The sequence below is a fragment of the Alligator mississippiensis genome, chromosome 12 (genome assembly GCF_030867095.1).
Source record: "Alligator mississippiensis isolate rAllMis1 chromosome 12, rAllMis1, whole genome shotgun sequence".
In the NCBI taxonomy this organism is placed as follows: domain Eukaryota; kingdom Metazoa; phylum Chordata; order Crocodylia; family Alligatoridae; genus Alligator; species Alligator mississippiensis.
In genome coordinates this window covers 12,441,661-12,455,696 of record NC_081835.1, presented here as the reverse complement: position 1 = coordinate 12,455,696, position 14,036 = coordinate 12,441,661, and the positions used below count along the sequence as shown (strand labels likewise).

Sequence of the window (14,036 nt, the reverse complement as noted above, 5' to 3'; positions counted from 1 at the left end):
CCAGCTGGGACCCCACGCTCCTGCCACCCCGCTCTGGGCCCCACCAGCACTGGCCCCAGGACACCAGTGCAGGCCCCATGCTCCCGCTGGCTCCCACACCTGCTCATTCCCAGTGCCCTCCAGCCCCGTGGTACAGATCAGGGGCAGTGCACAGCCCTGACCCACTGCTCACCAGCAGGGATTTAGAAGCTGGTGCTGAGTGCGGGGAAAAGCGGCCCTTCACCCACCCCGTGGACAGTGCTCCCTGCTGCAGGTGCTCGCAGCCCACGCAGGGCTGTCCTGAGCAGGCACAGGCAGCCCCACATGGCCTGCAAGTGGCTACAGCACAGGGCACTGGCCACAGGGCGAGCAAGGGGCTGCTTTTCACCACGCTCAGCACCAGTTTGTAACCCAGCCCTAGTGCCAGCCTGGGCCCCACACTGGCTCTGGGCTCACCCACTGGGACTGTGCTGTGGCAGCAACTGTGACCCCCCCCCACTTGCCTCACCGGGCAGTGTTGGCTGCTGCTGCCTGCCCAGAGTGAGCTCTGGGCAACCCAGAGGTGGGGTGGTGGTGGCAAACACTGCCTGGTGTGGCAAGCAGGGGGGCCGCAGCTGCTGCCACAACGCAGCCCCGATGGGTGAGCCCAAAGCCAGCACAGGGCCCAGGCTGGCATTGGGGCTGGGTTACAAGCTGGTGCTGAGCATGGGATGGAAGAAAGTGGCCCGATGCCCACCACATGCCCAGCGCCCCACGCTGGAGCCACTCGCAGCCCACCTGGGGCTGCCTGTGCCTGCTCTAGACAGCCCTGCATGGGCTGTGAGCAGCTGCAGCAGGAAGCACTAGCCATGGGGTGGGCGAGGGGCCGCTTTCATCTGTGCCGGGAAGGAGCCTGGGGAAAAACTGAGCACGGGAGGGGGGAGGGGGGGAGCAGCCCCTCCCCCGCCCCGTGGCCGGTGCTCTGTGCTGCAGTCACTCATTGCCCACACAGGGCTGTCTGGAGCAAGCACAGGCAGCCCCAGGTGGGCTGCGAGTGGCTGCAGCATGGGGTGTCAGGCACAGGGCGGGCACAGGGCTGCTTTCCCCCCCCACCACACTCAGCTTTTCCCCGGGCTCCTTCCCTGGCCAGGGTCCTCCCCTACCCTTCCTACCCCGTTCCTCCTTACCTATGGTTCTGGCTTTGGGGGAGCCATGTCGTCCCAGGCCAGAAGGCCCCTCCTCTGGGGCTTCTGGCTGGGGGGGCAGGGTCGGGTGGGCCCTACAATTGTGGGAGCCCGCCAGGCTTCCCCTGGGTCCTAATGCCCATTTCTCATTTTTGACAGGAACCAAGGGCAGAAAATATTAATTTTCTAATTTTTTTTTAGGGGCCCCGCAGGTCAGATAGAGTGGCCTCACAAGCCGAATCCGGCCTGCAGGCTGTATTTTGCCCACCCCTGCTATAAAGTCTATAGGGGGTGAGATCTCAGCTGAAGATGCAGTGGGTTGTTATGCTACTTTGCAGTTGCACCGTATGCCATCTTCAGGGTAAAAAGAGGAAATATTCCATTACCCCAGCTTGGCTCCCCAAAGACTGATGCATTATTAGAAAGGGAAGTATATCTTTTGCAGAGGTATAAACAAAACCATCAAGGTCCAGAGGGAAGCAATCCACAAACAAACAGCCCTTCCTTTAAAAGGGGTTTTGAAAAAATAATAAATACAAGATCATGTGCCACTTACAGCTGGGAAAGATGAAAGCAGAAGCTAGCAAAAAGTCAAAGTGTGTTTTTGTGAGGGTTACTATGGTGACAGTAGGCACACGGGAACCAAGATACACAGAGAGATGTGATCAATTGGACTAATATTAAAACACGTTTCTGGTGCATGTCAAGATGATTTCAGAAATATGTGGTTCTTTTCTTTTAGTTCCTTTTTTACAAACCCATGAGCAGCGCTGCGAAGTCACCTTCATCTGAGTAATCTCTTTCTGGAAACAGGCTGAGATAGAAATATCTGTCCCATATGATCCAGTATTTAAACCCCGATTCTGTAAACTTACTCTTGACAGTTCCTCCCCACATGAACAGTTTCCATGGGGATAACAGACAGGAAAATAAAGGGCTATGTATGAAAAGAGGATTTGCAAGATTAAACCCCTATTTCTCTCTGTTTCCATACAACTTTATTTAAAAGGAAAATTAGTCCTTGGAAGCTGTTAGACGAAACACGCTTGTTGGATGTAAGCATTTATTTCTCTGAATAGATCAAAGACTGGGGGGAAAAAAAGACATGACACTAAAAAAGGATACGTTTTTGAATGTCAAGCCCCGAGAGCAATATCATTGGAAAACTCAGTGTTAAAATAAAGAACGCAGAGAGGTTTAGATATAGAAATGGTCTATTGGAATATACACCATGAGCACACACTGCAAGAGACTTCTCTGCTGCAAAACAGTAGACTCAGCATAGGAACTCGAGAAAATTTCAGGTTGAATGATCTTATTTATAATTCTGTATCAGTTTATAATTGTGTTTTAGAAGCACTATGGTTTCTGTTAGCTGCCTGAACTTTCCCTTTTTTCTGAGGCTACTACTGACTTCCAGAGATTTGACTGAACACAACGGCCCTCAGATTTTAAGCAGAAGCACATCCTTTATAATCCCCACATGAAGCAGGATTTATTAATATTAGGATAAGAAACAATGCACAACAACTAGTGGAGAGATGCCAGTCAGTAACTTACCATCACAAAATAATTATCTGTAATATACGTCATCTCTTGGATAATTGAGCAAGTTCAGTTTCCTGCTATTGGACCATTTACATTAGTAATAGAAAGCTTTAAATAAAAATGGGTTATTTTTGCTGCTATGGCAGGGCAAAAATCTACATTAGCAATATGCAGTTTCCATAAGCAAAGCAGTTGATAATCGTTAGAAATGTTAGCACCTCATAAATCCAATTAATTCTGTTCCTTCATTTCAGGAAATGGTTCTAACTCGCAGGTTTTGACCTGATATTGATAGCTCCAACTTTAAGGACATTTGTGCCACAGTACTGAATAAGAAGCAGTGTAAAGTGTTTACTCTGCTCATATTTGGTTGAGACACAGACATCATTTTTTTGCCTTTTAATGTCCTTTCCAACAACTTCACTTATTTAGTGAACTACTATATCTGCAATGCTTTTCCTTCAGCATCATGATTTCAGGCTTGAAAGATACTGTATATAAATTTTTTTTTAAAGACACACAATTGGATGCAGTAAATTTAGACACGTGTTATGACTCAATCCGATCACAGTGATCACGCTGCCAGTTTGGACGTTACCCCGGCAGAACTCAAACCAACACCAATGAGAATTTTACCTGGATGACAAACAACAAGTAATGACAAAATCAGAAGCCAAGGTCCAGTATTCATTTAAAAAGAGAAATCTGAACACTTAGGAAAATAATTGTTAATTTATTCTAAATTGTCAAATTAAATCAAGGTTCCAGTCCTTTTTCAGGCAAAGACACTTCAAATGACATTCAAATATCTGAGTGACATATATATTGTACTGCCAATTTTTAAACAGAACTCCTTGAAATCTTAAAAATTAATGGTGTTCAATGATAATGAGGGTCTGATTCTGATGACAGCAAGCTGCAGGGAGTAGTGGATATGCCAGAGGGTAGGGCTAGGATTCAGAAAGACCTCAACAAATTGGAGGATTGGACCAAAAGAAATCTCACGAGGTTCAATAAAGACAAGTTTCAAGTCCTGCACTTAGGAGGGAACAATCCCATGCAGTGGTACAGGCTGGGGACCAACTGGCTAAGCAGCAGCTCTGCAGAAAGGACCTGGGAGTTACAGTGAACAATAAGCTGAAAATAAGCCAACAGTGTGTCCTTGTTGTGAAGAAGACTAATGGCATACTGAGCTGCATTGGTAGAACCATTGCCGGCAGATGGAGGAAAGTAATTATTCCCCTCTCTTCAGCACTGGTGAGGCCACATCTGGAGTATTGTGTCCAGTTTTGGGCCCCTCATGACAGACAGGATGTGGAGAAATTGGAGAGAGTCCAGCAGAGGGCAACAAAAATGGTGATGGAGCTGGGGCACATGGTTAATGAGGAAAGGCTGAGGGAACTGGCCTTATGTGGTCTGCAGAAAAGAAGACTGAGTGAGGATTTTATAGCAGTCTTCAACTACCTGAATGCTGGTTGTAAAGAGGATGGAGCTGGACTGTTCTCAGCGGTGGCAAGTAACAGAACAAGGAGCGATGGTCTCAAATTACAGCAAGGGAAGTTTAGGTTAGATATTAGGAGAAACTTTCTCACTAGGAGGGTAGTAAAGCACTGGAACAGGTTACCCAGAGCGGTTGTGGAATCTCCATTCTTGGATTTTTTAAGACCCTTCTAGACAAAGCCTTGGCTGGGGTGAGATAGTTGGGGATGGTCCAGCTTTGAGCAGGAGGTTGGACTAGAGAACATTCTGAGGCCCCTTCTAACCCTAATTTTCCATGATTCTATGATTCAGCATTTTGTGCTCATTTATACTTGTAGGATAGACACAATCATACTACTTGTTACAATAAAGGTTAATATGTTCCTGCCTTCTTATTGTAAGTTTATTGCCTATACATGTCAGGAAGTCATAGTCCCTTTCCTTCCCTTTGTACAGCATAGAAGGCCAGCATAACTCTTATTTAACGTTAGTTTGTGCACATTGTGGTATCATGACATCCTTTGCAACGTGTGAATGTGCCACAGTTAGTTCTCTGAAGCATAAGGCTATTAGTTACTGCCATATAGTATGCAAGACTCAATGGGCTATTGGCTTATTCTACTCTGGAAATCAGACATCCATCTCTATTCTATTTGGAACTAGTCAAAGAGTCTTTAGGCACCCATTAGGAACCCATTAACATAGACTCCTGCTCTGCCTTATTCAGGGTAACACAAGTAGTTACCACATTTAGTAGTGGAGACGTATTGCAAAACTGAAAGAAATCTGGGTCTTAAAAATTCTCCATGGCAAAGAAATAAATACCGCCAAAATGTAGTTCTTATTTCCCCTTGTATAAAGTTGAACAGAAATCAAATTCTAGTGTGTTAAAAATAACAATAACAAAGTGTCAGAGCAGCATGTATATCGTACCAAGAGAATTCAAGTATAAATTAATGTAACATTCAAAAATAAAGCATCTGCCTAGATAACTACTAATTTGACGCAACTCCTCTAAAAAAAATTGTTTTAAATGACATAGTATGAACCAGATGCCTCATACGTTAACAGTTCCACTAAACCAGCATTAGCTTAAGATATTTTATTGATGACACTGCTATCATGGTAAAGCAGTATAAATAGAGTAGTGCTTAGCTTTGTGAAAGAGAATTTACCCAGAGAAACCTACTAAGAGATTACAAACTATCATATGACTTAGCCCTTGAAATCATTATTGTGTTTTAAATGCATTGGTAAGGAATTTTTTATTTGTTCCTTTAAGATATGCCTTGACACAACATCCGAGTAAAAGCTTCTTAGTGATGTGTAAAAATCAATCATTTTAAAGCAATAGGTCTAATACAGTTTCTAAACACAGCCTTGCATTTAAACATAGTTTTCAGCTGTATTTGTAGTGAAAATTATGGAGCATTCTCTCGCTCTGGTCTCATGCCTTGAGAGCCTATAGCCCCTAGACTAAAACCTTTCCTCTTCTCTGATCTTGCACAATATCCTTCCACCTTGTTGTATCTTCACCTCTCCCTTCCAGACCAGTTTTTATAGCATCTTCCCACTGCTGTCTTGGTCTACCTTGAGACACCCTCCACCTCAGTTTCTAAAATCTGCTCACATCTTCTCTTGCCTGTTCTCCAGACATGCCCTACCCATTTCATTCCTTGCACTCTTCTCTTGCTCAAGGCATCAGATCTTTTGTAAAATTTCACCAACTCCTGATGGTGCCGTCTCTTCCATACTCTGTTTTCTCTTACTGCACCAAATATTTTCAATTGGTTTTCAAACACTTGAAGACTTTTCCATTTGCCTTCTTCAGCCTTCAGGATTGACATCCATATAAAAAGACATGTTGAAAAACTTGTCAAGTATAAAGCTAGAGGTTAGTTGAGTTTTTCTTTAATTCCTTTTTTATCCCAGCTCTACTGGCATATATTAGCACTGCAAATTCTTGTCTTGATTTTTGGGTTTTGATTATCCTTTTTGATTATTGTTCCTAAATATTTAATCTCCGTACCTTTACCACATTGTCATTCCCTATCCTTATCTTCCCATGATCCTGAGATTTATTTCTGGATGTGACCATGTATTTAGTCTTGCTGATACTGAGAGTTAGCCCAACTTCTTTGGTGCTTGACTCCATGATCTCTGAATTCTTTTGTGCCATTTCCATTTCCTCTCCTACTAGGCAGATATATAAAATACCTGGTACAATTCATTCAGCTGCAAACTTTTTCCTTCTCCTTCACTGGCAAATGAAAAATAAAAGTTCGTCTTTTGCTTTGTAAATTAACCAAGAATATTCTAAGGTCTAAGGAAAACAGTTTTTAAAAAGCCTAAGTGACATAGGAGCTTAAGTCCCATTCTCAAAGAGAGAATTAGGTACTAAAGAGTCTAAATTCTCTTGACTTTCAAAAACACAGGGATTCAAGTCATTAAGTCGATTTTGATTTTTTCTTCTCTGATCTGAAGTCTTATTGAAAATCAAAAGAATCTCCAGGCTCTTCTGAAAATGGCATTTGTGTACTTTTGATGAGTCTACTTACATTATCTTAAATGGTGCTTGAGTCTTTGAACACCTTCCCAAGAGAAGTTTTTGTGACTCGAGAGGCATAGGAGAGAAAGAGTAGGGTTAAGACGCCAGAGCAAACTTGCATGACAAAAGTATAGCAGCACACAGCTCCATAAGAGCCAATCTACTTTGATAAGTTAGCTCATAGAGACCTCAATGCCCCCTGTCTCTATATTCAAGTTAGCTCACTGAAAGCTAGCCTAGGTATCTCCAGAGACCATAGCAAACTCCACTATGGACATATCCATAGACTGTGCACTCCTTAAGGAAGTCTTCTTGGTCATCCAGAAAACACCAGAGATTTTCAAAAGTCTGTCTTAAAGAAAAAGTAATGTTGCGCTGAGTACCATTATTGTTTAAAAGAAGTTTAAAAAAAAATCACTAGTACAAAAAATATAAAAGAAAAAACATTAAGAGTTTTTCAAATTACAATTGTACAGAAGAAGTTGATTGCAAGGCACTGCCCAAATACTGGGTCAGAGCTGACCTCTGTCTGCTGAGGACCTTGCACAAAGGCCTTGGTCTTGAATCTAGATCCATTTGGCAGGACTCCTTGGTGCCATCTAGAACCCCATCAATCCCCATGAAACTCTGCATTGGCCCATGTGCTCTCCAAGGTTGGTCTGGTCCCAGGATCAGGCCCCATATTTGGAATGCTAAAGGCTACTGCTCCATTCAAGAGATGTGGTGCTAAAATACTGAATACAAAGTGAAATGTGAACTAGCATTTGACATTTGCAATAAAAAAAAAAAACAAAAACAATTGATTGAGGTGGTATGACAGAATGCAAGGGTCTTATTCCAGCCTTATCATTCAGATTGGTGGAATTCACTTCAGTAAAATAAAATTTAAGCCGTACACGCAAGGCTGCTTCTTATTTATTCACTGTTGTGCAGTGATGCTAGCAGCTATTGCTGGCGAGATGCTTCTTGCTCAAGTACATTAAGTGGAGTGGAGAGTTCTAAATCCCTAGTGGACCGTGCTTATTTCCCTCTCCTCCACTCTTGTTTATGTCTCAACACACTTTGAAACATTAATAGGGGAATTTCAGAATGTGAGAGGTTTCTCAATTCAAAGTAAAATTTCTGCATGGCATTTGCTGGTATTTATTGATATGCAGGGATCTTTCTAAAACAATCCAAAAACCTGAGCTCCTGACTGCTCTTTACAAGCACTGAGATCCTAGAAATTTTTAATTTCATGTATAGTTATCTCCTAGAATGACTGGTCAGATGTGTTTTACACTAATAATAGGAACAGACAAATTAATTTAAAGCCAAACTGACTGTCCTTTAAAATGCATTAAAAGCATTACTGCAACATAGATATTTTTCATGAAGGAACTGCATCTCATTTATCTTTACCACTCACTAGTCAAATCCCAAAGCAATTATATGCCCGTCTATAAAAGATTTTGATGTACCCTCTGACTCCTTGCACAAGTGAAGACAACTTACCATGTTGCAAAGCATCTTTATTTTATCAGGATAGTCCATGTCTATAAAACATTATGTAGGCTTAAAAACTATTGAGGGTCTTCAAGAGGAGGTTGGACAGATATCTGTCTGGGGTATTATGATCCCAGCACTCGTTCCTGCCCAGGGCAGGGCGTATGACCTGATGATCTGTTCAGGTCCCTTCTGACCCTAACCCTAGAAACTATGAAGCTATTAGGAATATTTTTGCATAGTCCACAGGGGACTATTCACACAACTCCCCTAAGGAATTATCAGTGTAGTTCTCCACTAGACTTTCACGTGTGCAAAGCTGCTTTCTGCAGTTAATTAGACCTGCCACTGCTATGACAAAAAATTGGCCAGAAGCTTAGGCCCACTCCATTTTTGACAGTTCCAGGTTAAATATGAATTGAAAAAATTTCCCTCCCAAAAAGAGCAAACCAACAGTATTTGGTACACATGGTATAACACCAAAACAGTGATGACTGTTCTTATTTCTCCCCTCAGTGATCTGCCTTCCCAGTTATTTTTAAGACATGTGAATAAGCCAGATTCTACTAGGACAGAGTATATGAACACAGGCTGCTCAAATCCCAGCAAGTAAAATACTCTTCAGTCTTGAAAAACGAAGACAAAATGGTATACCACCCACTTGCCTTTTGTTATGTTGAGTTGATGGCTGGGCAACACATTGCTATAGGTAATTGCTATAGGTTATTTAAACTACATCCAAAAAATGTGACTGAAGAATTAAACTCCTTACTCCCACCTGCTTAAGTAGGTCCCCTCTTGAAATGAGACTTCAAACATCTTCATGTCATTGCAGAAGCTAAACAGTTTGTCAATAATTTGAGAGGTAACATTAGAAGAAGATGCAAAAATAGTCTAAAGGCATCATCTCTTTAGTAGGTGTAGAAGAAACGTATCAAAACCCCTGTTAGGGTCTACAAGACCTGAATATTCTAGGTACAGAAACTTGGAAATCATATCCAAAACTGGTTAAATCCTTAAGATTATCCGTGAGAAATGCTTCTCAAAGAGAAGAGAAGGGAAGAAATGTGCATTTATGTTCCTAACAGAGCTGCCCATCAATATCATTCCGCTGTCTAATCTTGGAGTGACAGAACTGAATGAGAGTCCCAGATTTTCAGAAAGTTAAGTCTGCTGAATGCTTGCCCGAGGTCCCTCACAGAGCTGTTCATGGGTATCAAGGGATAGAGAAGTCCACATTTATTATTGGCTAATTTTTTCCAGTCCAACTTTTTTGATGGATTGATTGATTCAGTTTGTCATTTGGAGTTCTATTACCATTTTGGAGCTTTACCTCTTATTAAATCTCATGTTATTATACAGTTGGCTACAGAAAAGAAAACCACCTGACTGTTAATTTGTTGGTGCCATAGCAATGACAACATGATGGAGGTAGTGGCACCTTGGGTAAGAAAAATTAAGAATACAAATCTTGCCTTCTCTTGGTTTGACTCATTAATCCAGTCTTTCTTCCTTCTCCAAACCTCCCATCTCTTTTCTAACCTCCCCATCTATCTGTTCCTCCCACTCAGTGGAGCATAACATTTACCTTTGACAATCATAGACTTTGGGGATTTCTTGAGGTCTGTACCTTCTTTCACCCATTCTTATAACACCAAAGCCTCAGCACTGACCAATATGCGGTATCCCGGATGGCTACATAGTCAACCTATGCCCCAAATCATCTATATACCAAGATATGGGGTTATGTGGACACACTTGCAGATAGGCTGCACATACAAGGAGACCTAGACAGGCTGGCACGTTGGGCAGAACAGAACCAGATGAGGTTCAACGTAGAGAAATGCAAAGTGCTGCATCTGGGAAGGAAGAACCCCCAACACACCTACAGGCTGGGCAATGCTAACCTGACCAGCAAGGCAAATGAAAGGGATCTGGGGGTAACACTAGACCCCAGAATGAATGTGACACAGTAACCACTGGGGCCGATAAAACTCTGGCCCCAGTGCATCTCCAGTAAAACCAAAGACGTGATTCTCTCGCTTTAATCAATGTTGGTGCAGCTGCCGCTGGAGTATTGCGTCCGGTTCTGGACGCCACACTTCAACAAGGACATAATAAAGCTTGAGAGGGTCCAGAGAAGGGCCATCCATATGATCAGAGACTTGCATGGCAAGCCATATGAGGAGAGGCTAAAGGATCTTGGACTCTTTAGCCTAAAGAAAAGAAGGCTGAGAGGGGACCTGCCTGCGGCTCACTGCTATATCAGAGGCATACATCAGGGGCTCGGTGAACAGTGCTTGTTATTACCTGTCTCTCAGGTATCCCATGAGGAATAATTAATGTTTGTAGAGCTTTTTCCAAATGAAATGCACTACATAAATGTTAGTTATGCTCTTATGATAATTATTATAGTTCCTCTAAGCTCATTTACTTTCCCATTGATGCCAGGCATCATTTCCTAATTAAATATTCATTGTATTGAATGATACAATTAGTTTGAAGTAATAGACTAATACTCTCTTTTGACCATTTAGCCCCATTTTAGTGTATGTAAAACACATTATTTAAAAAATAGAAAGCTGGTTTTGCAGGTTCCTTTGTCTCATACTACCAAGTACTGATTTGTTTTTTGCTAAGTTGTAAGACATGCCGCTCTTACCAAAGAGAGATTGAATTTCTGCAAAACAAACACTTCTGTGTAACATTTGGATATAAACAAAATATGCTAGAAGTTCCTCTGCCCCAGATTTCATTTTGAAGCCTTGCACCTAAATAAAGTATTTGAATTGGCTGTGATGCACTATGTCTAGAAAATATTGAGGTAATACTATAATACGTATACATAAGACAGAACCACAGAGTTATGTTGGCTAGAAATTGAAGCAAAACTGAATAAAAGCCCTGATGTTTCACAGAAAGAGTAGAGGTGCAACTGAAACACCGTTAAAATAGAGGTGAATCACTTAAGTGTCGTTCAACAATTCAGTACCTTTATAAAATTCTCACTCAAAATAACTTGCACCTCCTATATAATACAAGCTGTTCATTTCTACCAGTAAGGCCTGCAGTGAATGACCTGCTATTATGGCATATCTATCTAAAAAAGTGAGCATTTAACAACTTACCATAAAAACATTAGTGCATGTGTGGTAAGAGTAGGCAAGCTGAATCCAAGCTGCAGCAAAAAAAAGATTAAGGTACTACAGAACCTCATTCAGCCTGAGGTGATCAGTTTGAAGTTGGCACTGTTCTTGGCTCAATGCTGTAATGATTTGATTGATCTTCTGAAATTTATGCAAAATGAATTGCTGGTCCCAGTCCAATTCCTTCTACCTCTGCGTATGCATCAGTAAGCCACCACCACAATTCAAAGTGTTGTTGATAGATTTAAAGAGACAGAGAATTGAACAGGTATGAAGATTGAATTACTCACTCGTCTCTAGCAGCAATCCCACCATGTCAGGGGCAAGGCAGGAAACTGGGTGAAGCTAGAAGCACAGGCTGTTGCTGCCAGTTCTGTGGATAAACAGAAAACGTCATTCTCTAGGGCTGTCAGTCCAGCACCATTTCACAACTGCTATGTTCAGTTCCTAAAAACTGACCCAAGTGACTCTGCGACACTTCAGCCTCAGAAAAGAAGGCTGAGAGGGGACCTGGTAGCAGCTCACCACTATGTCAGAGGAGTACATCAAGGGCTCAGTGAACAACTGCTCACCATGACACCCTTGCGGAAAACTAGGAGTAATGGTCGCAAACTCCTGGAAGATCATTTCAGGCTCAACGTTAGGAAAAACTACTTCACAACTAGGGTGTCCAGACTGTGGAATAAGCTCCCTCCAGGAGTGGTGCATTCGCCTACTCTGGAAATCTTCAAGAGGAGACTAGACAGTCACCTTGCTGGGGTCACCTGACTCCAGTCGAATATGACTTGACTGAATGTGACTTTATTCCAATTAAGAAGTGGGTACATATATTTTATATTTTTTTATTATTATTATAAAAAGAAAAACATATCAAGCAAAGAATCGACTCGCTCGTTGGAAACACTGTAAAAGCAACAAAGCTTCTAAAGAATCTCAGCGACTGCTTCACAGAACAGCATGACAAGGGCACCACGTGTGGTGACAATGTAAGGAGAGACACTTGTATGGGAAGCAGATGAATGAGGCATTAAAGATGCACACAGTGATGGAGAGGCGGACAATATATTAATGTTTGGATAAAAAGGGATCAGACGTATATCTGGTAAAACAATAATCATCTTCCCTGTGGTTTTCAGACTTCCCCTGTGCTCAAGACCAGCAGCACCAGAATATTCATGAAGTTCTTCTGTTTTCTGCCTCCATTTTCCTTTGTCATAACAAGACAATATACTATGGTATCTCTCTGAAGCCTAGAGACTATACAAGGCTTATGTTAAGAGACTGTTTAAACTTTTCATAGAATCATATTAATGATGCAAAACAAAGCCTTGGGTAACTGAAATCCACTGAATCACTGATCTGTGTTTGCTGACCAGGATATCATTTCCTCCCCCTGCTTTTAGTCTGATGGCTAGCCCAAATCTGGGGTGCTGCAAGTAATTTCAAGTAGGAGTGGACATTGCCAAATTTGAACATCTCTGATGTATGTTCTTTTAAATAAATTGAATCCCAAAGCCCTGCTTTACTTTCAGAATCAAATAATTAGAGAGAGTTTCCTCATTCAGAGCTCCCAATCTCTTTTAGCCAGCACCCAACCCCAAAACTCATTCCCAGGACACCACTTCCTCCAGCTGTGTTGAAGCACTCTCTTCCAGGGGGCTGTCTCTCTCCACCTGAGCTCTCTCTCACCTCCACATGCACGTACCTATTCCTCAAAAAAAATTCTCAGCCAAATCAACTTCTGCTACAATATCTGAATTCCCACATCTTCAATTTGCTTTTGTTTTAGGCAGAAATGTGTACTGTTGCTTACAGCTACCTTAAATGAAGAGCAGCAGCTAATCCTACTTTCAGCAAGATTTAACCAAACCTATAACATTATGATCACAGCAGCAAGGAAGTTTGCAATATGTCATAAGTCAGGCAATGACTCCAGAGAAATTTAAATAGTACTGAGTATACAGGAGCTTGGGAACTTCTCATCAAAACTACAGCCTATAGACAAGATCCTTGCATATTAGAAAAGAGATTGTGTTCTGAGCTCATTCTGACAATGTCGGATTTTGTATTTGGATCTGTGAGAAATGAGTGGACATTCCCTGTGATCTAACATTAAATATTCACGAGCGACTCAGATTCACTCTGTGTAATTTGAGATGGACTCTTTTCAAGTTTATACTACTTGTAAGTCTCTCTTCCTGGAATTTTATTTTATTTCAAGATCAGGCAAGCAGATGAACTTGCACCTGTATAAAAACCAACACAGGGAATGCTGGAGGAAACTGAGCACATGTGGACCAACAGCCCAAGGGCCATTAAATTACATTTCAACTTGAGCCAGCCAACTCCAGCACTCCGCAACCCCGCTCAACCGAAGTGGTGAAAAGAACAGAAGACAAGGTTACTGGTTACCTATTATAGAAACGGAGGCTAGACTTCTGAGAAGACCCCAAGGGAGTTAGAGGCCCAAATCCCAATAACACTGTAAGGGACTTGGACACTTAACTCTCTAGGGGATCTTTCAAAATACAAAGTTAATTTCAGCTCAAAACCTGATCCATTATCTAATATCATGTTTACACCCCTTGGTATTGCATCTTTGTTTCTTAAAGGATTTATTTGCGTAGATTTAAAGTCTCCTGGCTCAAAAGAGAATTGGATTTACTATCTTCTAACTACCTTCTAAAT

General features: G+C 41.9%; 1 long non-coding RNA gene across 4 annotated transcripts in view; it reads right to left on the bottom strand.

The window, feature by feature from the left end:
• The window catches only part of LOC109286220 (uncharacterized), a 672,376-nt gene that overhangs the window by 433,699 nt on the left and 224,641 nt on the right, over positions 1 to 14,036 (bottom strand). For all 4 annotated transcript variants that reach the window (XR_009456014.1, XR_009456013.1, XR_002094189.2 and 1 more), the window contains one exon: positions 11,639 to 11,721. This is a non-coding gene — a long non-coding RNA (uncharacterized LOC109286220). The remainder of the gene's footprint in view (positions 1 to 11,638; positions 11,722 to 14,036) is intronic.